Raw genomic sequence first — 27997 nt, 5'->3', positions numbered from 1 at the left:
CCAATTTGAATTGTTTAGTAATAAAGAGAGCCATCTATACCCAGGGAGAGGACTGTGAGAACTGAGTGTGGACCACAAAATAGTATTTTCACTCTTTATGTTGTTGTTTGCTTGCACTTTTGTTTTCCTTTCTCAGTTTTTTTTTCTTTCTAGATCCTATTTTTCTTGTGCAGCAAGATAACTGCATAGATATGTATACATATGTTGGATTTAACATATATTTTAACATGTATTGGAATACTTGCCATCTGGGGGAGGGAGTGGAAGAAAGGAGGAGAAGATCTGGAACAAAAGGTTTTGGAAGGGTCAATGTTGAAAAATTACCCATGCATATAGTTTGTAAATAAAAAGCTATAATAATAATAAAAAAAAGAAAGAAAAGAAAAGAAAAAGAATACAAGTCATTCCCCAATTGAGAAATGGTCAAAAGGATATGAACAGACAATTTTCAGATGACGAAATTAAAGCTCTCTATGGTTTTATGAAACAATGTTTGAAATAACTATTGATTAGAGAAATGCAAATTAAAAACAATTCTGAGGTACCACCGCATACCTCTCAGATTGGCTAAGATGACAGGAATAGATAATGATAAATTTTGAAAGGGAGATATAGGAAAACTGGAGCACTAATGCATTATTGGTGGAGTTGTGAAATGATCCAACTATTCTGGAAAACAATCTGGAACTCTTTCCAAAGGGCTATAAAACTACGTATACCTATTGATCCAGCAGTGCCATTACTGGTTTGTATTCCAAGGAAATCATAAAGGAGAAAAAAGGACCCACATGTGCAAAATGTCTGTAGCAGCTCTTTTTTTGGTAGCAAAGAGTTGGAAAATGAATGGAAACCCATTGATTGGGGAATGGCTGAACAAATTGTGATTCAAGAAGTTAATATTATTGTTCTATAAAAATGAACAAGCTGATTTTAGAAAAACTTGGAAAGATTTACATGAACTGATGCTAAGCAAAATAAGAAAAGCCGGGAATACGTTGTACACAATAACAAGAATGTACAATTATCAACTATGGAAGCCTTGGTTTTTCTCAGTGGCTCAGTGATCCAAAGCAATCCCAATAGACTTTGGAAGAAAATGCCATCTGCATTCAGAAAAAAAGAACTAAGGAAACTGAATATAAATCAACACTTGCTGTTTTCACTTCTTTTTTCCATTTTTTTAATCTCTCCCATAGTTTTTCCTTTTTGCTCTAATTTTTCCCTCCCAACATGATTCATAAAGCAATGTGTGTAAAAACAAATTTAAAAATAAAATGAAAAATAAAACCAAAAAAAAAGGAATAGTTTCATATGGATAGGAACCTTCTGAATAAGGGGAAGCTTTGGAGCTCTGAAAGGATGTACATCACTGGGATTTGGGGCAAGGTAGAAGAGTGTGTTTTCCACTTCAAATTACTCAAAGTAAGTAATGCATTTTCAGGATGGTCCTCAATCAATTGATCAAGGCATGAAAATTAATAGACACCTACTATGTGCAAAGTTCCATACCAAGTGTGGATAAAACAAAGACAAAAGTGAAACAGCCTCTTTACTAAAAAAACAAAAACAAAAAAACCCCGAAAAACCCCAAAAAACCCTTGTATTCTAATTGGAAAGTCCACAAATAAACACAAAAGTACATACAGGATGTATATAATTGTGTGTGTATATGTGTAAGCATAAATATATCTATATCTATATCTATCTATCTATCTATATATATATATACACACACAAATATATTTCTACCTGCATAATTTAGCTCCCCATATATTTGTGTATGAATGTATAAACATATAAAGATGTGTGTGTGTATTCTGCATAAGGGTAGCTAGATGATGCAATGGATAGAGTACCAGGCCTGGATTTAGAAAGAACCATATTCCAGAGTTTAAATCTGGCTTCAGATACTTACTAGCTATATGATTCTGGGCAAGTTACTTAAATCTGTTGTCTCAGTTTCCTCATCTGTAAAGTGAACTAGAGAAGAAGATGGCACACCAGCTTAGTATCTTTGCCAAGAAAACTCCAAATGGAATTACATGTCAAACACAACTGAATAAAAACAAAATATGTTCTGTTTATACTTATATATATTATATATGTATGTAAATGTGTGCATATATATATATATACATATATACACTATATGTCTACACACATATATATATATATATATATATATATATATACAAACACACATATACACACAGAATATAAAGTAGTTTGGGATTGAAAAATAATATCATTTAGGGGTAGATAGGTAGGGACCAGTACTAGTTTCATGTTGAAGAATTGAATGAATTAAATTATCATCTATAAGTAGATGATTGTCAGACCTATTTATCTAATTCTAACCTCTCTTCTGACTTCCATTCTCGAATATTTAACTGCCTAGTAAACATTCCAAATTGGATGACTGTAGATACTTTAAACTCAACATATCCAAAACAGAACTCAATATTTTTCTTCTCAAATTCTCTTCTTTCTAATTTTTCTGCTACTGTTGCTAACATCATCACTCTCTCAGTCATTCAGACTAAAATCCTAGGTACATCCTTGACTTCTCACTCTCATTCATCATATCTAATCGGTTGCCAATCTTCTCTTCCTTCTTAATACCTATTATATGTATATGTATATATATGTATATAAAATGATCTTCTTAATGTACAAGTATAACCATATTACTTTCCCTAGTCAATAGGCAATCTTGCATCTACTTCCTACCTCCTATATCAAATACAAAATCCTCTGTTTGAAATTTGAAGTCTTTCATGGCCTCTTGTTACCTTTTCAGGCTTTTTGTGCTTTATTTGCCTTCAAGTACTCTACAATCTACTGACACTGCACGCCATTCTTATTTTTCATATAAGATACTCCATCTCTCAACTCCTTACATTTTCACTGGCTATAAGTTAAACTTCAAATGCTTTTCCTCCTTATCTCTACTTCTTGAATTTTATGACTACAAGACTCAACTAAATTTTTTACCTTCTTCAGGGAAATGTTTTTCTGATTCTTCTTAGTTGTTTGTACATGGGTGTTTACAATTGGTTTCCCCCATTAGAATGTTAACTCCATTAAGGCAAGTGCTGTTATTAATTTCTTTATATGTCCAACACTTATTACAGTGCCTGGCATACATAGTTAGTGCTTAATAAATGCTTATTGACTGACTGACAAATGGGCATTTATTGATGGGAGAAATTATGTGATAAAACCCAAACATTTGCAAAGTCACATTGTTAGCCATTTTGAAAAAAAATGGAGTTAGGGGAGATTTAATGCAAGAAAATTATTGTAAGAGGAAATTATTGTAATAATTCCAATAGATAATAGGAGATTATTTTAATAGTTCCAAGTAAGAAGAGATGAGGATCTAAATGAGGATGAAGATATGTGAATATAGTGAAAGGAATACATCTGAGAGATATTACAGAAATAAAAAGGAAATTTTTCAAATGACTGGTATGTATTGTGAATGAGAGTGAAAAAGTACTAGCATTGTGAATTTGAGTGGATGTACAAATGGATAGTGGTGTCCTTCACAAGAATGCTAGTGTTTAGAACAAAGGCAGATTTGATGAGAGATGATAATAAGCTGTGCTTTGTATATGTTGAGTATGAGATGACAACAACCAGTTCATGATACTCTCTATTGAATTCATATAGTTTAATTTTGAGTTTATGATGTGGGCATGGAGCTTAGGACAGAGAGACAGAAAGACTAGAGCTGGTTATATAGATTTGAGAATCATATATAATAACTATTAATTCTTTATTTTTGCATAATACTTCAAAGTTTGTAATGAGGGACCTTGCACTATAGTGGGAAAAGTATTGGATCTATAATCAGGAGATATTTGGGTTTGAAGCCAATTCAAATGACTTAATCTCTTCAAGCTTTATTTATTTTAATATAAAATGCAGGCAATAAAAATTTCACTACTTTACCTTAATAGTCATTGCAAAGAAAGCAGTTGATTTGTCCCCCAAATACTGTAGAAATGAAGTTATTAATATAAAAAAGCACTTCACTTGTATTATCTCTACCTTAATGTCATGTAGTTATGTAGAGTTGTCAGTGAAAATGTAATTGTGTCCATATTACAGATGAGAAAAGTAAGACTTAGAGATGCAAAATGATCTTCCCAGGGTCACACCAATAGTGGCAGAAAATGAACTAACAGAAATTATTTTTTTCCATGGAATCAGGCTGTGGAATGAAAAGCAACCTTTTAATCAATCATAAACTTTTGAGCTGAAGTATACTATAAAGATCATTTACCTAATGTTCTCATTTTGCATAAATAAACCTGATGCTCAGAGAGGGAATATTACTTGTTCCAGAAAGTGATAGAGCTGGAATTCAAACCCAGACTTCCTGTCTTTAACTTCAACTCATCTCCTCAGTTTTATAATACACCCTCCTAATAGATTCTATTGATACTGGGAGACTGAGATATGTCTATAGGCTGTGGTCTCAGCATATTCTGGACTGGAGCCAACTTTTACTAATCTCCTCCTTGCTTTCTGATCTCTCAGGCACTCTGAATTCCAAATCTCTTGAACTAAGAAATTTAAACAGCTTTGGGATCTGAACTGGGCTACTAACATAAAATTTTGGGATACTACATAGTGCATTATATCATCCAGCATGTATATAGATGAATCTTTCTTATTATTAGAACAGAAGGAGAAGTTGTATCAAAAGCTTATGAAACATTTCCTAAAAACTTCTGTCTGCTCCCTATTCTCTGTCCTTTTACTTCTAAACCTCTTAATTTAGGAGACAAACTTTGAAGTTCAGGTCAGACTGGATCTTGGAGATGTCATGTGTACAAAGGCAAAATCATATAAATCAGAGGTATCAAGCATATAGCCAATGGGTGACACATGGCTCACAACATGCCTGAGGGCAGTCAAAAAATTATAGTTCCTATCTGATTTAAATGTGTTGATGAATTAATAATAATAAAAAGAAACATATGAACACATGTGGTTTTCTCAGTCAATATGTAATCCATAGGGTCCCTTATGCATGGTTTAATTGTTCCTGTTTTTATTTGCATTTGATATCACTGATTAAAATCATTTAAAAAAAGATCTTTTGTTAAATAGCATTGGTAGAAAAAATTTCAGAATTACAGAATTTTCTAGCTGGAAGGAGCCATGGAATGATAAAGATCATGTAATCCAATATCACCATATTACAGATAAAAAAACCTGACATAGTGGTATGGATATACGAACAGTGAATAAGAGATAAAATGAATGGGAAATTTCATAGGATGTCAGAGCATGAAGAGACCTTCAAATATAGAATGTAATAACTGGAAGGGACCTTAGACTATAGGAATATTGATTTTAAAGGGGGCAAAATACATAGTGAAGCAAATATGGATAGAAAACTGGTCTTAAGCCTGAGACATAACTGACACATATTGGCCATATGACTTGGAAAATCAGTATCTCAGTGTTCTAAGCAACTAACTCTGAGACAGAGACATATATAGAGAATGTTCTGACCTGGAACAGTAGAGAGAGAGTTTCCCTACCCAACAGTTCCATTAGATATTACATAATTCCACTTCTTAATTTTATGGAAGAAGAAACTGAATGATGCTCAGAGAGATGAAGCCAGGCAGAGATTTTGTGGAAGAACCAACATTAAAAAATAAAATAAAATTGGATTTCAGTCAAATCTCTTAATTTCTTCTTGACTTTGGATAACTCATTTCATATTTGTAGGCCTCAGCTTCCTGATTTGTAAAGAGGAATATCGAATTCTACTAAAGTCCTTACAACTTTGAATCAATGAACAGGATTTAAGTCTACTGAATTCCAGTAGGTCATTTTTTTAAACAAGTCAAGGACTTCCACATATTAGTATTCTAGTATATTCAGATATTTTTAGTCAGAAAATCAGAAAACCTTTTGCTTTAGGGAACAAGTCTTTTGGCATTTTCAATGAAATTAACAAACAGATGCTCACCTCCACCCTCTAGCATGGGCGAAAACAACATTTATCATACATATCAAACTGCCTGATATATTCCTTCTTTAATAAAGATTTGAAGAGAAGAATTTGAATTAGGAAAAAAGGAAGAAGAGGAAGAAAAAGAAAATGAAGAACAAATAAAGATTTTTGACTTCTAAACATTTTCTCTTCTGTCTTCTCACTAAATCTTGCGTGTTTCTACAAAAAATTCATCTCATATATTTCTAGTTGTTTTTTTCATAACTCATTAAAAACATTTCTCTGTTAAAATGAGTCTTTAGAAATTTTTGATATGGTTCTCCAAATCCCCCTTCACAGAGGTGGGAAAGTTGAAAACTGTCAAGTGCAAATTAACTTAGATTCAGAAAATCTGAAATTTTATTTGAAACTCAGAGGTAAGGTATTTTCTCCTCCTCTTCCCTCCCCTTCTCTCTTTCTGTTCCCTTCTCTCCTATCTTCTTGCCCTATCCCCTTTTTTTCATATCCTCTCTCTGTATCTTATCTTTCTCTTTTTCCCCCTGCCCACACATCTCTGTGTCTTTCTCATCCATCAATTTGAATAAGAAATGTTAATTCAGCTCCTGTGGGAATGTGTGTGTTTGTCTGTGTGTTTGTATGTGTGTGTGTGTGATATTAGGAATGGGGGAAAAGATATAGGGAGGGAGGACTATTGTTCTTTATTTTGGTTCCCTCCTGTCTCAGGCATCTGGAATAAAGCCCATCCTGAGATTGATCAGGAAAGCAGACAAGCTGGGAGGAAGCAGTATTGAAGTCCAACCTGCCTTTTGCTTCCTTGATTCTGTGTTACTAAATTGTTTTAAACCTATTTCAAGTACAGCAAATCTCCTGTTCTAGTAGGGCTGCTGTTGCCAACTGTGTTCAAGGTGGAGAGTGAGGGAAAGAGAAAGAAAGAGAGGAGGGAGAGGAAGAGAGAGAGAGAGAGAGAGAGAGAGAGAGAGAGAGAGAGAGAGAGAGAGAGAGAAGCAATTGGACTCTGGGCTATGTAATTGTATAAGAGGTGGATTCATGGAGCGGAGATTTGTGTGTGGGACTGGAATCTCCATTCGGTCTTATAAGATAAGGACAAAATTGCTAACGAATTCCCTGAGTACAGATACTAGGTGTAGACCAGAGTGGGAGTAGTTTTGTTCAGCTCAAAATACTCAATCCAGGATTGGAAGCTATGTAGCTGTCCAATGTTCTGAAAACCTCTGCTTCCTGGACTAAAGTAAGGGAAAGTTAAATCTGGCCCGGGTACCCTGAACTCTGGGAATCTACCTGCTGAGCTAACTAATTCTGTCTCTGTCTCTCTGTGTGTGTCTCTGTCTTCCTTCCTCCCTCTCTCTTTCCTTTCTTCTTTGTTTCCTTTCCTCTCTCTTTCCCTCTCTTATTCCCTCCTTTCCTGTTTCATATCTGTCTGTAACTTTGTCTCTGTCTCTGTCTCTGTCTCTCTCTTCCTCTCACCACCACCACCCGTTTGTGTTGAATAGAAGCGTACAGGATCCTGTTCTCTTCTGAACTTATTACTAATGAAAGGCTCTTCATCCAATGACTTGGCCTTCTTCATAGTCAAGTACTTCCAGCTGTTCTCTTCCTCCTACCAGTCATTTCTGTAATACAGTGACCAAGAAGAGACATAGTCTGTTCCTTGCTCGTGACAATCGCTAGTCTCTATCAGTCACCGAGGCTCCTGCTCTTATCGTACTCTCATCTAGGTTCTTGGTTTTAACACATCATCCCCTAATTCCTTTGCCTTTCTCTCTCGCTGTCTTTGGAAGGCATTCTCATTCTCCTCTGTCCTTCTTGAGCTTCCTCCTTTTTGGGGGTCCTTCGCAAGACTCTTTTCGAGTCTTCATTTCTTCTAATCGGGTCCCTCAACTCCCAACCTCTCTACCTCTCCTCTCTTCCAAGTTATCCTCCCCAGACATTTTCTACATTGCTCTTCCCTCCTCCCCCATCAGAGGACTGCGTTTTAAAGCCTCCGATTTTATCAGTTAAAATAGAAGAATATTTTTTTTAAAATCTTTCCTGGCCTCCAGTGCTTTGGGCGAAGCCCCTACAGCCGCACTGCCCAGCCGCATTTCCTGGGTTTCCTGTCTCCAGGAGAAGTCAGAGTACGCTGCTCTACGTGCACAACCCTTCCCACCCATCACCATCTCTCTCTCTAACACACGCACACAGACACACACACAGACACACACACAGACACACACACACACACCCCACACTCCATCCATCCCCTCCCAAGGGCTCTCCTTTTCCTGCGGTCCCCAGAGAACTTTGCCGGCTCCGCCCCTCCACTTCTGTGTCCCATGCCCATATTAAGAGACATGCTGAACTCTCGCATGCCTAGACACACTCAGCAATAGAACGCTTCAGTTCATACATACGCGAACACATATAGAGTCATCTAACCACGCATATGTAACATTCAGTAACCTTATACTCAGCTTCTTCCACAGATTGGCAGTCACCCGTATCCAAATTCATGTTCCTTGTGTCTCACATCCTATGTATGATTCCTTGTGAAGGGAGACACAACCATACAGATACACTTTAGTAATCCCACGCTTCGCTTCTCACACATACGTGGGCACACTCTCTGTCTAGCATCTATGGGTGCATCCAAGGCAGGCACAGCAGTGCACAATCACATCCGCGCTCGGCAACAACACGTTTAGCACAAGCAAACACAGGGAACCTACTATTCTTGTGCCCATTCCAAAGATGCACCCTCACTCCACACACTCACTCACACACACACACACACACAGACACACGCACACACACTTATACACATACTCATATACACATACAGAAGCACGTTCCTCAAGCAAGGCGAGAGCGGGCGCACACACACACACACACACACACACACACTCCGGGGACCCACCCTTTCCCCTTTCCCGCAAGGCTTCTCCCCAGTTCCTCGGCAGCCATCCCTCCTCCGCTCGGCCTCGCTCCCCTCCTCCTCTTCCTAATGATGCACAAAACCCTCCTTAGAATAAAGTCCCCTAGCTGGGCTCCTCCTCCCTCTCCGCCTCCCATTCGTTTCCGCCCGTCGCCGTTTAAGTCCCTCCTACCCCCGCGTAGTCCAGCCTCCGCGGCTCCCCGCCCGGAGAACGCGTCTCCTTTGGACCTGCCCCTCTCCATTCTCGGCCCGCCGCGCTCCTGTGCCCACGGCTGCGGGCTGAGAGCTGCGAGCTACGGGTGGATCGGCTAGCGGCAAACCAGGGAATCAGAGTGGGAGCAAGACAGCTAGTGAGGGAGAGCGGGAGGGTAACGGGAAGACTGACAGACCTGGGGACTAGGAAAAGACTGTGCTGAGCCGGGCTGTGCAGCCTCCCTAGATGCCGGCCATCTGGATCACGGAAGGGGACTTGAAAGCTGAGTATGAAAAGGATTGCTAGCATCCAGGTATCCCTACCCCTGCAGTCGCAGCACGGCCCCCAGTATGCGCGCCGGACACACGTCTCTTCTAAGTTCCCCCCGAGCCGAATAAAAGCCACCCGCGTACAGCTCTCGGCCCGTGAGGGACATTGAGATCAGGTAAGGCGGGAGTCGCTCCAGCGGGATTGGGGGTGGTTAGCTCGGCCCCCGACCGCATTGGAGGTGTAGGGGAAAGGATCACTGTTGTGGCTCCTCTTCCCTCTTGAGTCGCTTTCCCTCTTTCCCTCCGCTGTTCCAAGGCCCCCGCTGGCTGGGCGAGCTGTGTAGAAGCTCTGACCTGCTGGGGTCTCCTCGTAGCCCCGGGGAGCAAGGAGTTAAATTCAGCTTTGAGAAAGTGTGTAAGGAGGGTGGGGGCCAAAGAGGGGAGACTAGAGGTCCTGTAACCTACTTAAGGTCTGGCGGTGTGTGGTGTGTGTTAGTATGGGGTGAATTTGCGTGCGTTTGGTGTCTGGGCTGCGCGTTTGTGTGATCGTGTGATATGTGGTTGTGTTGTGTGTTACATGCTGTGTGTTTGTATGTATTGAGTCCTGTCTTTGCTGTGTGTGTATGTGACTGCTTTTAATTTGCGTCTACACGCATAGGGATTTGGACCACAGCATCACGTAGCCATCAGGAACGCTTTGTGGACGCCCTTTGGGGGCTGAGGGGATTTGGGGATGTATGGAGGAGGAGCGCAAACTCTTCTTTAATTCAAATGTGGATACAAATAAAAAATATCTCAGATAGATCTGGTGCCTTCTGCACTTAACCCACCATTTGATTTGGGCTAGGGACAGAGGAACTGGGGAGAAAAATGAGCCGCTATCACTTTAAATCCCATACTGGGCTGAATGCTTTGGACCCTGATGGGAATTCGGAGAAACTGGGTAGGGTAGAGAGGATGAGGTTGGAAAGATGGGTGGGGGTAGGGCTCCTAGTCTGGAACCTGTTCAATCTACAAATGAAAGGTTGCTCCTCCTGGGGCAGGAACAACAGCAGGGTCACCTGTCTTGGCTTGAGAGAGGATGCAGGCCAAGTTTGCTAGTGTTCTTCTTAAGGAGATGGAGTCACCCCTCTCACCAGTTACTCTCACTGAGGGGATTCTGACAGGTTTTTTCCTTTCTTTTTTAAAAATTAGGCAGCTTAGGGAAAGGGATGGAGGTGGGGAGTGTTCCTTTAAGCTGGACTTCTTTGGAGGTCTAGATTCAGGATTTCAGTTTGCTCTGTGCACTCCCGTATCCTGCCTGATTCCTGAAGGGATATGAGGCTTTAAAAGAAGCATGTCTATGAGCAGACCTGGAATTCTTTTCCTCTCTCCTCATCTGAAGATCTTATATTGAAGTTAGGGAGCAGTAACTGGAAGATCAGGGGACAGTTTTATTTTTTATTTTTTTTATGCTGAAGAAGACAGGCTTTAGAGGATAAGAGAGAGGGTGGGGGTATGTGGGTGGAAGAGGCCTGAGCTTGTGGATAATTGACTCAACTGCTCTGGATTTCTTTATTCACTATAAAATGACTGAGAAGGATATGGAGGCCAATTGGAGGTTTTCTTAGGAATATTGTCTTCCTACCTTAGTCTCTGGGCCCAAGAGTCTGCTCCTAGCCACCTACCTGCTCAGGGTCTGGAGCTCTATAAGTCTCTTGACCACTGAATAGCTTCTGGCATAGCCTTAGGGGCTGCCTAAGGATTTGATTCCTGTTTTTCTGCCACTCAGCAGAAAAGGTGCCTACACTAGGTTTTATGACTCTTTGCATGTCTTCCAGACTGAGCAGCTGTTACTCTACCAATATAGGATGATAACATAATAAGAGTTGAAAGGAACTTAAAGATCATTAAGTTCAGTCCATTATCTTATAGCTAAGGAAACCAAGGCCCAGAAGAGAAGTGTGTTGTCCAAGGTCACACAGGTAATGAATGACAGAGTAAAGATTCCAGTCTCAGCCTTCTGACCTCAAATCTAATGCCCTATCCATTATAACATATTGAGAAGCTTTGGACAAAACAATGCTACAAATTCAGTGCCAATCTATGGGAGGTGACTAAGGAGCAGTTATGGCTCAAGCTACCTACTGTCTGGGGAGAAAAATTCCCTGAGCTTGGCTGGGATTGATGCCTTTCTCTCCCTTGCTTCAGTGAGAGTTAAAAGGGAACATGTGTTTGCAGGAGTCTGCCCTAGCATGCGTGGGTGCCTGTGTTACATGCAGGCACATGCAAACAGCAGAAGTCTGCTCACTGGAGACCAAGCTTCCCACCTCAGAAACCCCTCATATGGTCTGGAGGAAATGTGTCACTTGCTCTAACAAGCCTATTTTGAAGAGGAACTCCAGGACATTAGGGGAAGGGGGTGGTGCAAAAATAATGCTACTAGAAGTTTGAGATTTCTCATGTCTAGGTGATTATTCATACACTTTAGGGCACCCTCCTCCCTCCTTGATGCAAGCCATTTTTCCAGTGAAGCCTTTCCACTGACCTCTCAAACTTCTTATTGCACAGACATATTAAGTGTGAATCACTCCAATTAGAACATTTGTCCCCAGAGGGATTACACCCCCCTCTTATGCACACACTGAAACATACACATTCTCTTAAGATCCTTAAAGATTCATGCTCACATTCACATGATTTGAACATACCTACCAATAGAGGTACTTTCAGTAGGCACAGATATATGTAATCATATATACAAATGGTAATACATATATGCATTTATACACATTAACATACATTTATGCACTCACGGATTTACATAGCCATACGTACATACATGTACACACAGTGGCTTGGGACAATTCTGTACCACCAAGAACACAATCTTTATCTAGCTTAGAAAGGCTTCCTGGAAGCACAGCAAGTCTTCTATCTCACTTCATCCTGAACTATTAATTAAAGAAGGCAATATGGTGTTTATGCCATAGAGCTATAGATATCAAGATATAGATATATAAGTGATTATACATGTTTTTAAACAAACCTATTTTCCCCATTAGTCAAAGTCTTTCCCAAAAGCTTGTATACTAATGAACATAGAAGCATAAGTATCCTTGCCATTCAGTCCCTTGATAATTTGAGTTAACTCCTCCCTCCCCCCAAAAAAAATACTTTTGTATTTTTCATCGTCAAGGACTCACATATTCCATTTTTTTCTTACTAAAAAGACTTGGGAAAAGAACTAATTATGAAGAGTCTGGGGGCAGTTGTAGCACAGAAATGGTCTCATTTTCATGGAAGGCTCAATCTTCTTGGAGAAAGATTCTAGGAAACCTTGCTGAGGGAGTGTTGGGGGTTTCTGTGTCCCTTCTGCCAAGAGAACCTCTTAACAGGCTTTTTATTTTATTTTATTTTTTTTTTGAGGTTGAGGGTGCTTTGGCTCCCAGAAGGGGGAGCTCTGACTCCACTTGAACCACTAAGGGAAATACCAGCTAGGATTCAGCTGTTGGGACCCTGCTGAGTTTAGACATACTGGCCCTGGCTGTAATAGATTTAGGGCAGTACCATCAGAATCCACCTAATGAGTTTCTCTCTCTCTCTCTCTCTCTGTCTCTCTGTCTCTCTCTGTCTCTTTTTCTCTCTCTCTCTGTCTCTCTCTCTCTCTCTCTCATCATCTAATTGTCCTCTAGAATTTGAGGTAAGGACCAAAGAGACAAAGAATTTACCTTCTAAAGGGAGCTCAAGCGCACAGGTTTTTGTTTGTTGTTTTGTTTTTGGTTATGATTTTTCTCAACTTCTGGGAGTTAGAAGGTATACTAAAGTGGAGAAAATATTGAACTAGAAGTAAAAGTCTTGGATATGAGACTATTCTTTTATCTATTATCTGTGAAGTCATTGTTAAGTTATGTTCCCTGTAGGCACCTCTTTTTTCTTATTTATAAAAAAACTGAATTAAATTATTTCCCTTAAAATTCCGAAATTCTGCGCTCTAAGGTTGTTCCTATCTTTATGCTATTAGACTTTTTCTACTTCTCATATATTTTGTTCTATATTCTAAATACCCCTTCCAGTTCTAACATTTTATGCTTTAATATTCTCTTCAGCTCTAATGTGCAAATTTGAAAAGTCCCTCCATGTCCTGAAATTTAATATTCTAAGGAATCTTCCATCTGGGACATTCTTCATATCAGGTAGCTTTCATTTGTAACATTCGATGTTCTAAGGGTCCTTCTGATTCTTATATGATGTTCTAAGGTTCTTTCCAACACAGTCTATGAGTCTATAAAGATATTGCAAATAAGATCATAACATCATAGATTTAGAATTGGGAAGCTTGTCAATTAGGGAGTGATAAGAAAAATCCGAGATATACTGTTCTTTCCTGAGTATATATCTAGCCCACACTGTTGACTTTTTTCTTTTGACAATTGCCATGCCATTAGTTGATGGCAAAGTACTATTATTTTTATATTGTATCTCATATGATAACTGTACAGGATAGTATAATATGTGTGTATAATATTATACATCGATTTAGAGAAATTCAAAGACTATGGATTGTCTATAGATTGTTGAAGGATAATTAGCAATGTTTTTGGGCGACGCCATTAATCCTGTGATTTTAGTAGGGAAAAATTAGTATTTTTTCCATTTAGTATGGAAAAATAGAATTTTAGGATTGGGAGAAACTTGGTCCAACTTCCCAACCATTGTGTAAATTCCTAATATATTAATAAAAATATTAAATATAGTAATAAAGTCTCTGATTAAAAACTTCTAATTGCACATAGCTCTAACAAAGCATAGAACCAAAGCTGTAACAAAGCAGTCAATCTAAATTTTGAATGACTCTGATTATTAGAAAGTTCTTTTATTGATTCAGTATTTTGCTATGAGACTTTTACCCCCTGGTCCCTAGTTTTGTCCTCTGGAGGCATACAGAGTAAATCTACTTTATTTTATATAACATAGACTTTGAGGAAAGCTTTATGACTCTCTTCTTCTTTATGTACCTCCTCCTTTCCCTTCCTCTTATATTATTCTCCATGTTAAGTATTTCCATTTTCTCAATACATGCTCATATGATTTGTTTTCAATATATTCCTACACTTTGGCTTCCTTTTTCTGGATGATCCTGTGTTTGTCAATGTTATTCTCAAAATATAGTTTCCAAAATTGAATTCCACACACCAGATTGCTAAAGCTATTGCTTTACCATACTGTCTCCAAATCCATTTTATGATGTCCCCATAAGAGAAATAATCTCATCTAGCTGGATTAACATGTTCATTTCTGATAACCATCATCCAGAATTATGATTTTCTGTACTTCATCCATCTAAATTCTAGTGATAACTGAAATAAATGACTGATTATGCTTCTAAGTAGGAGAAAACACTAAATTGGTGAGAACCAAAGCAATGTAAGAGATCCTCTTGACCCCAAAACAGAAGGGAAATAATTACAAGTTCAACACCAAATTTTCCAGTCAGAATTGCATCTCATTGATCTTTTTTTGCCCCTAAGGAATCTAGTGCTGAGTCCCTTAATATTAACATTTCTATGACTACTCAATTCTTTTAACCAAGTTTATTGATATCTATTGTCTTTATATCATCTATATATTCCTTTATGTTTCTCCCCAACCTCTCTCTGAGAGCCAAAATTAAGAGTATTCATATACATACATACATATATATATGTATATATATATATATATATATCAAAACAGAAGAAAGAAAAAATCCACAAAATTAACATATCAGTACAATATTCAATATCCATGAAGTCCTTTCTGCAAACGATCAGGAAATACCCTTTCATATCTTTTCTCTGAGGCCAAACTTAGTCATTATAATTTCACAGCATTCAGTTTTGGTTGCTTTGTTTTTGTTTTTCTTTCAGTTTAAATTTTTGTACTTCTTGTGTGTATTGTTTCCTGGTTCTTCACTTTTCATCAGTTAATTTAAGTTATTACATGCTTCTCTGTATTCATCGTGTTTATCATTGCTTATATTTATGCACCAGAATTGATTTAGCCATTCCCTTGTTGATGGATATCTGCTTTGTTTCCAGTTCTTTGCTACTTCAAAAAAAAATGCTGATTTGAATATTTTGGTATATGGGAAGCTTTTCCTTTTACCATCAGCTTATTTAGGATAGATGACTTACAATGGGATTTTTATATCAAAGGATTTGAACATTTTAGTCACTTTCTTTGCAAATCTAGGGGATGCTGAACTCTAAACCAATAAGAAGAGTCAAAATATGTGAAAGGGGAAAATTGGAGATGGTAAGTTGTGAAGACAAAAAAGATGGATTTTGGGGAATATAACTTGGAAATATTATATTAAAAGTAGATTTCAAAAAATAGAGACTTTGCCTCAAATCTGTGACAAGGAGAAACTTATTTTGTTTTTAAAAAATGTTGATGAGAATGTATAATATTTATTGCTTTATTCATTCACTGAGAATAAACTGGGGTAACTGATAGAAATTTTATTTTTCCTTGTCATTGGTGGGGAAAAGAAGCAGAATGCTAATTATTACACAGAAAATTCATGTAACATCTACTATTAGAACACAGGTTTCCTCACCTCTATTTACCTATGATTTAATTTTAAAAAAATCTGTTTAAATTCCACCTATATATTCAAGTAAAAAGCTCTGGAGACTACAACCATGATGTGAGGATTGATGACATATTTGTGTGGACTCAGGCAATTCACTCTGTCATTTCTAATACCCCTGCCATTGTAGGTATTAAATCAGACTCTTATTGGGGAGATAGTTGCATTGCTATATTTGAGGTTGCTGGAGAGGGCTCAAAGGTTAATCCAGAAAGTTCAATGAGGTGTTCATATTAGAAGATGAAAAACCCTCCTGTATGCTATTCCAAATTGTGGCTTCTCTCCAGAGAATGAGATCTTATCTAATAGGGTTCTAGAATAATAGTGTTTAGAATTCATCTAGTTTTACCCCTTCCTGGCAGCCATCTAAGGTAGGATGAATGTGTTTCGTCTGTATTTTACCACAGACAAGTAGTTTTTCCTCTATAAATTTATTTGTGGTATGAGTGGTTCTCAAACTTTTTATCCCAGATCTTTTGCAATTTTTTGGATGATTGAGGATCCTCCAAAGAATTTTTTGTTTATGTAGGTTGATATGTTCTTTATCAGAATTTTAAAAGCTTAATGTTTTAAAGGTACTTTTGACCTAGAGGACTTCTTCCCCACAATGGCCTCATGGACCCATAGGGTTCTCCCAGGCTACACTTTGAGACGCTCTTCTATGTGGTAGCAAGCCTAAAGAGTCATTGTCATTGAAGGTGATAATAAGTATGAATATATATTAGAACCATTTTGAAATAGCTCAAATAATATTTTTTTAATTTTAAAGAGCATAGTAAATTCTTATTGTAAGAGTATTGGAATGAGAATCATTATCTATCTATACCTACACACACACACACACACACACACACACACACACACACACATATATGTGATGTGTGTGGTGTGTATGTGTGTATGTGTGTGTGTATATATATATACATACATATATATATGTATCTATATCTTTCTCTTTATATATAATGTATGACATAACTTAGAAACCTTCGTTTTCTTCTCCTAAGTTCGGTTTCTTCCTTTGTCAAGTGGGATAATAATAAATTTTCTGGCTAGTTCCGATTTTTAGAATTTTAGAATTGGACAGGACCTCAAACATTTTATTATTTCTTTGTTTTACTATAATCAGAGGAACAGTACAATTGATGGTGCAGATAGGAAATGAAAAATTGCTGTCAATAACCCTAAGAAAGACAAGGTTTATTTTCTGTAGTAGATAAAATCAAGGAGAGTCAGAACCTCTGAGCTGCTGTTTGTACAGGCTGCATATTATACTAGGACTATAGAGTACATTATTTTGAATGGAGGGCAAATAAGAGAGCCAGGTATGATTTCATGGGAGAGTTCTGTAGTTTTGAAGCTATTGTGTCCATGGGTGCCATTTTCTGTATTTTTCTGTATGCTCTTGTAATTGTGTGATTTCTAGGAAGCCAAGTGCCAGGCCATACTAAGCTGCTTTAGGTATGAGGCACTGAGAATATAAAAGAGTATAGGAAATGATGAAAGTTTATAACAAGGCTGGTGGCATCTGTGTTCTTGATTATATTCTCTATTCTTTTGGGCATGAATCTCAGAAATTTTCATCATTTGATTCAGTGTAATTTGTGGTTCTTAGTTATATACACACACACACACACACACACACACACACACACACACACACATATATATATATAGCATATAAAGTATTTCCTTGTGGACAGCGCCAGTTTTCCAAGAGCAGGGGGCTGTCTCACCCAGTGCCCTGCTTTGTATAAGGACACAGGAGTGATCCTGGAAACCATAGAGAAACTATCTCCCCTAGAGTAGCAGAGGTAGATTCATATGGCAATATATATATATATATATATATATTCTGGACCCCTTTGGTAGTCTGGAGAAACTCAGCAGACCTTTTTCAAAATGTTTTTAAATGCATGAAATAAAACACATAAGATTACAAATGGAATGTAGATATATTTTGCATATACTATTTATCTCTAGATACCTAAATTGTTACTCCCAAGTTAAAAATCCCTGATTTGGTTTAGGGATCTTATTTTATAGAAATAGAATCTGAAGCCCAGAGAAGGGACATCTTTTGTGTAAGGATATATAGCTGGCTAGTTGTGATTCTGGGGTTAGAGTATAGGCCTTATAATGCCAAGTTCAATATACAACTTCTTCATTGTCATGAAAAATGATGAGAAAGAGCTTTTTTGGGGGCGTAAGATATATAAGTACAAGAAGCTAAATGTGAGATAAAGAGGATTTTTTGGGGGGTTGCTGAAAAATTAGAATTATTGAAGAATTTATGGGGGGAAAGGAGTTAGGAAAAAGATCCAATTGAAATCATAGTTCTGTGGCTGACTATGTGACTTGAGGCAAGTCACTTTTTCTGTCAGGGCTTCATTTTGCTCATCTACAAAATGGATTTGGATTGGGAAATCCTTAGTATCTTTTCCACTCTAAATCCTGTAACCTTGTGATATACCTGCCACTGAAAAGCTTAGGTCAAGAAAGACTGAAAGCTTGCACTAAAGAAAGGGATAAGTACTGATTTCAACAAACACTACGCGTGTTTGGCTATTGAACTGAGGGAAGACTAACTCCATGATGCAATTCAGGACAATCTGAAACATGCCATCTCTGAGAAAGCTGCTTAGGTATCTGTAGACCCTCTGAGCTACTGAAGAGAAAATTAAAGAAAATAATGAGGCTGAGGAGAATTTAAATTGATTATTTTCATCTGAGAGGAAAGAGGATATTTTTCTCTCAAGGGAACTTTCTTTTGGAGATTGCAAGTGGCTGTAAGAAGAATACATTGCATAAGGACACAGTGTGAGAAACTGAAGGACAGTAAATTATGGGACCTGGATGATATCCATTTGAGGAGTCAGAAGGGAATAAAATACAAAGCAGCAGAGGTCCAGATAAGCATATAAAGTATTTCCTTGTGGACAGCGCCAGTTTTCCAAGAGCAGGGGGCTGTCTCACCCAGTGCCCTGCTTTGTATAAGGACACAGGAGTGATCCTGGAAACCATAGAGAAACTATCTCCCCTAGAGTAGCAGAGGTAGATTCATATGGCAATTAAGAAGATCGAGGTGCCATTTTTCTGTGAAAGCTGCAAAGGTCAGAACAGCAGGACTTCCTACAAATGGCGAGTCTGAGCACTTCGAACTCTTCACAAGGGTTAATCCAACCACAGTCCTAAGAGGTTCCCAGGACATAATTTATTTGGATTTTCAAAAGTCCTGTTGATGAGCCTGTGGGAATCCCTATGAAGAATGATGGTTCGTGAAGGTTCCAGGGAGCAATGGTCTTATAGATGAGAGGTTGATTTTGCCATAAAAAGACGAGCATAGCCAGTTTGTGATTTCTTCTCTGACGAAAACTAATTAGAAGCAGAGCCATTATAGGCAATCCATCTTCAGACCTGAGCCCTAGGTATTACCAGCTTGGAGGAAGAACATCTCATGAATCAGTAGAAGCCAGGGGTGGTTGTAGATTCGCAAAAGCTGGAGAAGTCTCAGCAAAATTGTCAAGTACTGCAAGATCCTGTGACAGAAACATCGACCTTAAGTAAGTACAAGGCATTTTACGTGATGGGGAGGATATCCTAAATTTCTCATAGAGCTTGATGAGCTCTGGGTTTATAGGAGCCTCAGAGGAAAAAGACCTACAAGGAGCCTTGGATAGCACTATAAAAATGTCTGCCCAATGCACAGAGGCATTAAAAAAGAAAATAGGTACTTGTGTATGTTTAAGAGAGTTTGGAAAATATGGGAAATAGATTAATCTGCCCGAGTATGAAATAATGTGATCATTCAACCCCCAGTATACACATAGCGAATATCTTTGAATCTAAAATTTTAAAAGAGATAAAATGCCCATGGCAAAAGGGAAAGGACATAAATGACCAAAGGTGGGTAAGAGCTGAATGACATCGTAAAGAATTGAATTTTAAATGCATAAAAACAGGATTGAGTCATGCAGAGACTAGTTAGTAGAGTTTTGTACATAATTCCCAGAGTGAAAATGAATAACCCACTTTTATTTTTAGTCAGCTTTCTTTTTGTTCTTAATAGTTGGGCTGGAGTATTTGTTATTCTATATGCTCACATTTGAGAGGTACCTGGGAAACTGCCTAGTAGTTCCAAATTGGTGTTTCTATAATCTTTGGCATTGGTGATTGAATCTCTGCTATTAAAACTCAATGGAATTTTCAAGCTAGGAGAGAGTTTAGAGATTATCTGTCAGAACTACCTTATTTTACAGATTAATAAACTGAAGACCTAAAAAAATGTCAAGGTCACACAAAAAATAAATAGCAGAGCCAAAATTTGGAACCAATTCTTTTGATCCAGATTCAGTGTTCTTATAATTAACTTATTCATAAGTTAATATAAGACCATAGAATTTAGAAATAGAAAAGAGCTTAGAGATCTTCTAATATAATGCCTTTATTATTATGGTTTTGGAAACTTGTAGCTCAGAAAATTTTCTAGCACAAGGTCCCACAGGTGGAAAAATATATCTAACTACATTCCTATTTCATAGTAGCATGCTGAGAGCCATTCCTTTGGACTCTATGCAGTCATCTTTTCAAATTTCAATCCTTCTCCCACCTTCTCGCTCTTAGGACTGGAAGTTCATCTAAATCCTTAACAGAGTAAATAATTCTGTTTATCAGAAGTTGTAAAGAAAAGGTGTTTCACAAAACCAGGAGATACTTGGGGACTGAGAGGGAAGATTGAAAAGAGGAGAAAGGGCACTGAAAGGGAGGTTGCTAGGGTTTATAAAAGGAAAACTCTCAACTTTTACTAGGTACTATTTGACAGAACCAAGTAATGTGAAAAGTAGTGTTCTTTTCTGCCTATGTGTCTGGAATATTAGTGCAGAGAAGTAGAAAAATGGCAAATTTAGGAGCACTTGAAGTTACTGATTCAGTGTGCTTTCTGATCCTATCTCCAGAGATTCCAGTATTTTCTACCAGTCAGTTCTCTAAAATGCTCCTTAGAGTGAACTATTTTTTGTCAGATTATCCTTAATGAGTCTTTTTTCTTTTTTGGAGGGGGAGGGGGTCAGGGAAGAAGATGGTAGTAAGAGAGGAATAATGATATGGAATAAAAAGTAATTTTCAGCCTTTTTGGTCTCACGACATCTTTACACCATTAAAAGTTATTGAGAAGTCCCTACTCCCCTCCACTTAGAGTTTTTGTTTATATATGTTATATCTTATGTTGTTTACCATATTTAAAATTAAAATGTTTTAGTATTAATATAAAAATAATTTTGACCTAAAAAACTCCCTGAAAAGATCTCAGGGACCCTCAGGCTTCCCAGACTACATTTTGAGAACTGTTAAAATAAAATATAAATTGAAACAAAGATTTAAGGATAGTACATGAGTTCTATCAGAATACAGTCAGAAAAATCGAAGTGAAATATGGCAGGGTTGTTTCTGGGAAATGTGTGTGTGTGTGTGTGTGTGTGTGTGTGTATGTGTCCCTCCTAAATCTTTTTTTCTTCCAGGCTAAACACTCTTATGGTAGCTCCCTAAATTTCTGGTCTTATCGATATTCTCCCAATCTTTTAACATGGTACCCAAGTTTTCTATAGAAATGGCACTGGTATAGAATTATAGACCAGTTTTATGTTCTTCTGTGCTAAATTGGAAGTTCTTAATTCTATTTTTCAGCCTTACCATGAGCTGCTACTTATATGGGAAAGTAGTTCATCTTAAAGGGAGAGAGAGTCAGGTATTACAAGGAAATCTTTGAAAGAGCATCTATAAAAGTTTTTGCTGTTATTATTATTATTGTTGGTATTCTATTGGTGGAGAAGGAATAACTCACCCTTCTGATACTGTCTACCTAATGACTTCAAAATCCCCTAAAATTATCTAGGAGTCTCACAAGGTCTTATTGAAGAAATGTAAAGGAAGTTAGTGATATGGTAACTTCCCTCAAGAAGTTTACAGTCAAAATTCATATTTAGGACTTAGAATTAAGGAACAGCTAAATAGAATCATATATTTTTCAAATTTTATTTTTGTTTTTGTTTTTGTTTTGCTCTGGGCACCATCTTTATAAATACAGATAAGCTACTTCCCTTTGCCTTAATAGATTAATTTACAAGTTATTGATGATTGGAAGAGGGGAAATTGTCACCTAGTGGTCAACAGTGGAATGATAAGTCTCTCCAAATTTAATTTAGATTGGTCCAACAAATTCAGGTATAAAATTTGTTGGCAGACTAATATATTAAAGGCTCTCTAATTTGTAGAATCTGCCAGAGCTTGTTTTTTGATGTTTTAGCCATTTAGAAGCTATGGTCCCTTGCAGACCACCTTGACACATAAAGAAAAGGACATTAATGATTTTTTTGAAGCTGTAAAATAAAAATAGATTATTGTTTGGAGGCATATCGGAAAACATAACACTAGAGAGTCAAAATATATCACATTATTACAGTGATGGTTATTTTGGTGAGGATTTTGATTATAGGAAAGAACCCTTGGGACATCTTTGGGATTTTTACTGTCAGATTGTGCCAATAGTAAATAACACTACTTAAAACAGTCCCAGGTAAGATTTCATACCCCTGCAGAGGTAGAGGGGCAGACTTAATTATCTTAATAGGTGTTATAAAATTCTCAAAAGTAAAGTAAGTTAAATTTATCTTCATTAAAACTCTTCACAAAAATTAATGTGCCATTCATAATGTATATAGGTAACAAGTATTTATTTAGCACCTGTCTCTGTTCTACTAAGCATTAAATGGATTACAAAGAAGTGTAAGACACAGTCTTTGCCCACCATGAGATAATAATAATTCAGTGAGTCCACTTTCTATAACATCTGAAATGCTACGTTAAATACCAAGAAGAATCTATATAGTACAGCTTAGATTCAGGAAGACCTGAGTTCAAATCCAGGATCAGTTACTGACTAGCTGTGTGATGATAGACAAAACACTTAATCTCTGCTTGCCTTAATTTCATGTAATGTAAAATGTCAGTAATAATAGCACCTGCTTCCAGATTGTTGTGAGGATCAAATGAGATAATTTTTGTAAAGTACTTTGTAAACATTAAAAAGTTCTATAAATGCTTGCTATAGTACTTTTTATTACCTACAGAGTGTGACATTAAGTTGCCATGGGAACTCAAAGGTCAAAAAAGTCACTGATCTTCCTGGAGGAGATGGATTTGAATTGAGCATTGAAGGATAGTTAAGAATTGGCAAATCAAATAGGAAGTAGATTGTCATTTTGAATGTGTTGTATGTCAATAGAGGAGGACATCAGTAGCCGAAGCAAAGAAATGATATTAATACTGAATTAGGAGTGTTCAAGGGACTATGGAGAGGTTGACCTATTGAGTAAATGGTCCCTCTTGTGGGATAATGCATGATCATAATAGACATAGTTGAGAGTTGTCTGTAGAGAGCCTCAAATGTTAGCCTGAGTAAAATGGTTCAGTTTTGTAGGAATAGTTGAAATTAAGAAGCACTCATCATTATAAATTAGTTTTTTTTTTTAAAAAGGAGATGCCAGAGCCCTAGATTATCAAGGAAGGCTAGATATCGTCCTTGATTAATTCAGCAGGTGTTATACTTCTTCTAAGAAGAGTTAAGGTTGAGTATGTGATAATCATTCTTAGTGTCCAAATTCTGAAATCTGATACCTGATAATATATGTATATTTTTCCACTCAGGAAAATGGATTTATTCCTGTGAATAATACTTTCTCTACTACTTTTTGGCTAATGGAATCATTTGGAAGATATTTGGAAAAAGTAGCATGGTAAATGAAAAAAAGACAGGGTTTTTAATCAGGACATTTGGATTTGAAATCATTCTATTACTGCTTAGCCCTAGATAAGGTGTTATATATATTATATATATGCATATGGACATGTGCATATCTACATATATGCAAGTGATGCAAATGACAAAAATCATTTTGGGGAAATGATTTATCAAGAGAAGCCTTAGAAAAATAAAAATCAGAGAAAGAAATTATTGACTTAGAGACCTAAAGGGTGGACCAAGTAATTCAGAGGGTCCCTAAGTTTATTTGTGGATAAAAATGCATTTTAAAGATTAGGTAACAATAGATTTGAGTTTGAAAAGGAGGGGATGAAGGAAAGAAGAAAAAAGGAAGGAAGGATACCAGTATTAAGGACTCAATATGTTCCAAAAGACTCAATATTGTACTATGTGATACACATATACTATACACACATGCACACAGAGATAGATATATCTATGTATGTATGTAGGTATTATGGATGTATAATTTATATGCATATAGATAGATATGTATATATATACAATTTAATCCTCACAACAAATTTGGGAGGCAGATGCTTTTAATAGCCAATTTATAATAATAGAGGAAATTGAAGCACACAGTGACTAAGTGATTTGCCCTGGGTCATACAGATAATTAATGTGTGAAGTTGGATTTGAACTCAGATCTTCCTTATTCCAGGCCCTGTCCCTGTGCCACCTAGATCTTTCTGCCTACTTGGCTCAACTCTCAGTAACTGTTACTTTGAGCAGGTCCATTCCATTCTCTGGGTCGCAATTTTCTTTGCTGATAGGTTACAAGCTCTATATAACTTCAAAGTTTTCTTTCAGGTCTGAAGATTTATAAATAATCCTATTGATATGTCAGACGAATTAAGATCCTTATAAAGTGTAGTCTTTGGCTATGTAGATAGCTTTCAAGGCCTGGACCATTGCTAAGTTATGAAATGAGGGTAAAAAGCTTTGGTAGAAATATAAAAGTGTTCAATAGGGAAATTAATGTTTTCCCTTCATTGTGATAATGAATTTGAAGATTGTATCTTTATTGTAGAGACACTTTCTTGGATATAAGCGTTTCTGTGTATCTGTTACAGGCTAAGGTTAATATCCACAGCAGGGAAGAGCAATTAGCAGAAATGTGAATTGTGTCCTTGCATACATTTCTATTCTCAAAGCTAATGATTTGTTTAATTAAAATTTAATGTCTTCAAAAAAGGTGCTATCACATGACAATATGTGATGAGCCTGCTGTGAATGTAAGATGTGGCAAAACCAAATATACCTTTGAACAGAGAGTATTACATCTAAATCATAAGGTCTGGTCACCAAAATGGGATTTTGTCTTCAGGGAAAGGGATCTGAGAAATCCATTGACATTTTAGGTCATAAAATCTCAAAGAAACAAGGGGCTATGTTTGAATGGAAACATATTTGTGTGTAGGGTGTATGTGAACCTGTGTGTATTTATAGATTAATATGTGATTTTGAGTAAGTTCGTATTCATCTTTGGATAAATGTTCTTGTGTGTGTGTATGTTTATGAGTGTGAGATTAATGGATGTTTGTAGATCATTATAGACCAACTCTAATGGAATTGTAAATATGAGTATATAAATGTGTTTATGAATGTATTTTGTTTAAATGTACATGTATTTATATCCAACAAATATTCAACCAATATATTTAGTGCCTACTATGGACAAAATAATATATTAGGGGAAAGGGAAAGAAAAAAAAAAAAAAATTATCTCATCCCAGTCTTCAATAACTTTACCTTCTATAATACATGTATGCCCACATGTATTACAATTATAATGTCATATGTTTCTATAACTCTTTACAGTTTACAGAGAGTCTTCTATGAGGTAAGTAATGCAGTTATAATTATTTCCATGTCACAGAATAGGAAAAAGACTTCTGGCTAAAGGAAACTAGAAGCAGGTCTCAAAATCAGTCTTCTGAGTCCAAAACCTATGTTGTTGTTTTGTTGTTAGTTGTGGTTTTTACAATGCCATGAAAAAATGTCATCTCCCAAATTAGGCTGTTATTTGTAAAGGGACAAACACATTTACAAGATCGGAGTACTCCCATGGATGGTTCTACCATCTGAACATAGATGTAAGAATAAGACCATTCACTGTCCCTGGACCTAAATCCTGACTTTTAATTTGAGGCATTGCTCTTTGGTCTCAGTTTCTTCATCTGTAAAATAAGGAGGTTAAACTGGGGTGATCTCCAGAGTCTATTTTGGTTGTTAATTCAATGATTCATAAGCTGAGAAAATTATGATGATAAATTTAGATGATGTTTTAAGATTCCTTCGAGTTCTCAATTTAGGATTTTAGGATTGTATCACCTGCACCCTCTAGTGGTGAGCAAGTAAAGACTTTAAGGCAAGAAGAATTAAGATAAAAAAGAATTAATGAAGGGGAAATCATATTGTTGAAGGAGTCCCTTCTACTTGACAGAGGAGGAAACTGAAGGCCACAGCTGTCTAGAACAATTTGCCTAAGGTTACTCAGTTTAATAATAATAGTTCTCTGATGTTACAATCTGCTAATTGTAACCATCTGATAAAAATCTGATACTGAGGCTATTATAGCACTAGGAATAAGATTCTGGATAAATGAGTTTTCTTTCTCCAGGGATAATCTTTTTACTTTAGCCTATTTTGATGAAAATTCTTTGAAAGATCTTGAAAGATCATATAATTAAATCTTTTCATTTAAGAGATGAGAAAACTGAGGCTTAGGTAACAAACACAATTTGCCTTGTTGTTTGGTCATTTGGTTGTGTCCAACTCTTCATGTCCCCATGGATCATACTATTCAATGAGTTTTCTGGGCAAAGATACTGGAGTGGTTTGCAATTTCCTTCTCTAATGGATTAAGACAAATAAGGGTTAAGTGACTAGTCCGGGATTACGCAGTTTTTATCTTCAGGCAGATCTGAACTATGGGCTTCCCAACTCTAAACTCAGTGCTCGATCTCCTGAGTCACCTAGTTGCAACTTGCCTGAGATCACACAAGTTAAAGAGCTTGGCTATGAACCAAGACATTAGACTGAGAATCAAAGTTCCTAAATTCGAATCCCACTTTTGGCATTTATTATCTGTGAGATTTTAGGTAATCCACCAAACCTCTCTGGGCCTTAGTTATTCAATTGTAAAGTGCAGGGACAGGAGGGTGTGTACTCTTAGATGGTCTTTAAGGTCCCATTCAATGGAAAACTGATAGTCCTCCAATTTTCTGATTCTAAATCCAGATCCAGAGATCTTTTAATTAACTAGTGTAAAAGATTTAAGGGACAAAACATATAAGAGGGGGCAGAATAGAAAATTGTACTGTGGCATATGGGTGTTACAAAATTGGGTTGAAAAAATTTCAAAATAAAGAAGATCTGGATTCTTTTTTTATTGCCATTATCCAACCTGAGAGTTGTTCTAACACACAGCCAGAACTCACACAAATTTCAAGTCTGCTGAATCCCAGCCAAGTAGCATAAACATACTTGTCTCACTGTTGTTATACTAGAAGGGGGTTGAAATAGGACTTAGAAAACCTCTCTCACTTTTAATTAAAAAAAGATTTAGGATGAGTTGGGGTTCCATCTCTATTTAACTATAACTACTTTTAACTTTTGTTTTATTGTTATTATTGCAAATCTGATAAATTGGCCATCTATTTTTTTCTTGGTTTCTGCTCCATCTGTAATGGAGAAAACATTTGCTGAACTGTTTCTTCTTGCTTTTCAAAACTATATCTTACTTTTTGTCAGAGAAAGGCATTAACCATGGAGGGCAGAGAATAGCTCGAGATGTTTCTAATTCCTTCTTTCCTTAAATGAAAGCATCTCAGAGTTGAAAAGTACTTCAGAGAATAAGTAATCCAACTCATAACTAGACAGTAAAATGAAATAGTTCAGAGTGAAATCAGGGAGATCTGAGTTCAAATCCTGCATTAGATACATAATGGCTGTATAACCTTTCAAACATGTGACTTATTGTATCTCATTTTTTTTCATCTTTAAAATAGGATAATATTGGCACATATTGGCACCTACCTCCGAGGGTTCAATTGAGATCACAGACATAAAGTTCTTTTAAAACATTAAGAGGCTAAATAAATGGTAGCTTCCTCTCCTGCTCTTTCTCCTCATTCTTCCAGGCTTCCTTTTTTTCCTTCAATTTTTCCAAAGTTTTCCTAGTAA

At 36.8% G+C, this 27997-nt stretch overlaps 1 protein-coding gene across 1 annotated transcript in view; it reads left to right on the top strand.

Annotated features, from left to right (window-relative positions):
• The first annotated feature begins 9212 nt into the window (after positions 1-9212).
• Positions 9213-27997, top strand: part of BRINP1 (BMP/retinoic acid inducible neural specific 1) — a 173700-nt gene continuing 154915 nt past the window's right edge. Inside the window, exon 1 of the mRNA XM_051979524.1 lies at positions 9213-9553. The gene's annotated coding sequence lies outside the window, so the exon portion shown is untranslated. The remainder of the gene's footprint in view (positions 9554-27997) is intronic.

This window comes from Antechinus flavipes, chromosome 2 (genome assembly GCF_016432865.1).
Source record: "Antechinus flavipes isolate AdamAnt ecotype Samford, QLD, Australia chromosome 2, AdamAnt_v2, whole genome shotgun sequence".
NCBI lineage: Eukaryota > Metazoa > Chordata > Mammalia > Dasyuromorphia > Dasyuridae > Antechinus > Antechinus flavipes.
The sequence above is the reverse complement of the archived record's forward strand: the minus strand, read 5'-3'. Positions and strand labels throughout refer to the sequence as shown.